Genomic DNA, 1,257 nt, shown 5'->3' with positions numbered 1-1,257 from the left:
CCTAAGCCCTTCAAACGGGGCTGCCGTTCCGTGTGGACGGTGCTGGTGATTACTCCTTTTCTGGTGCTTTACATTTAGAACCCATGTGAGTCACCGCGCTGAGACATTAACGCTACAGCACCCAATAAATGCGGACAGAGGCTTGAATGCGGATCCACCGATATTACTTGGCAAACACCAGGTGAGTCACTGGAACCATTTTATATCTTTCCTGTGGAAAGCCTCCAGCCCAGAAGGCTCCTTTGGAAGCACCTTCTGAGGTGCCAGGAGTCCAGAATCAGCAGTTATAAGTAGCGGGTATCTCATTACTAACTTCTTGCTCATTAACCTAATTTCTCGCAAAGAACAAGGGAGGAGGAATCTGCATAGGCTGGTAAGAGGTAAAAAGGGGCAACACCGATAAAACAAAGTTGACATTGGACAACGCTCTTTATTATCATGGTCTTCGCAGACGGATCGAACATTTTCTGTTTCTGCTGCTGCTCTGCCCGGCTCTTCGAGCTTATGTCAGGACCACAGACTGTTACTGCGTTTCGCTGCCCTATCCTTTATGAGTTTGTTCCTACCCAGCTACTGGAACTTTGATCACCTGACAGTAAAAAAAAAAAAAAAAAAAAGACAAAACCAAAAACCCCCCACCCACCAAACAAACAAACAAAACCCCCAAACCCAAATAACTTTCTGGGCAGTGGGAATTTGAAGGGGAAATAAAGTTTCTTGGAGATTTTGAAAAAGGCTTTTGTATTATACCACACAAACTAAAATACACATCTGGGGCTGAGTTTCTGCCTGGCGTGTCTATCGCCCCGCAGGATCACAGCTGCTTCCACAGGGGTTTGTCCTCGAGTGATCTGCGAGAACGTCACCCTCACAAACACGATTTTAAAGTTTCTTATACAGAGACCCAGGATTCAAACGACGAGGTATAGCATATCTCCGCCTCGACAAATACGTTTTAACTTGTCCTCTAAATGCGTTTTCTGTTATCCCTTTCTTTGTTCTTTAACTCCTCGTCCTTCTTTCTTTAAATCTGGCAACAGAATTAAGTCAAATCCTCGAAACAAACAAAACTTTGGAATCAGCAGACGAGAACAAGGGATGAAAATGTGTCTTGAAGGAAATAAAATAGATAAAAGCACTGGATTAAACCCCTGCTTTCTCAGATGGTCAAACTACACCCAGGGAAATTGGAACGAAACCCAGTGGAAAATCTAAGAGATACTACAATTGCGGTCTTCATGTATGCACCCTCCCTTC

The sequence above is a fragment of the Egretta garzetta genome, unplaced genomic scaffold (genome assembly GCF_000687185.1).
Source record: "Egretta garzetta isolate BGI_Z169 unplaced genomic scaffold, ASM68718v1 scaffold79, whole genome shotgun sequence".
NCBI classification, from domain to species: Eukaryota; Metazoa; Chordata; class Aves; order Pelecaniformes; family Ardeidae; genus Egretta; species Egretta garzetta.
This window is presented reverse-complemented; position numbering follows the sequence as displayed.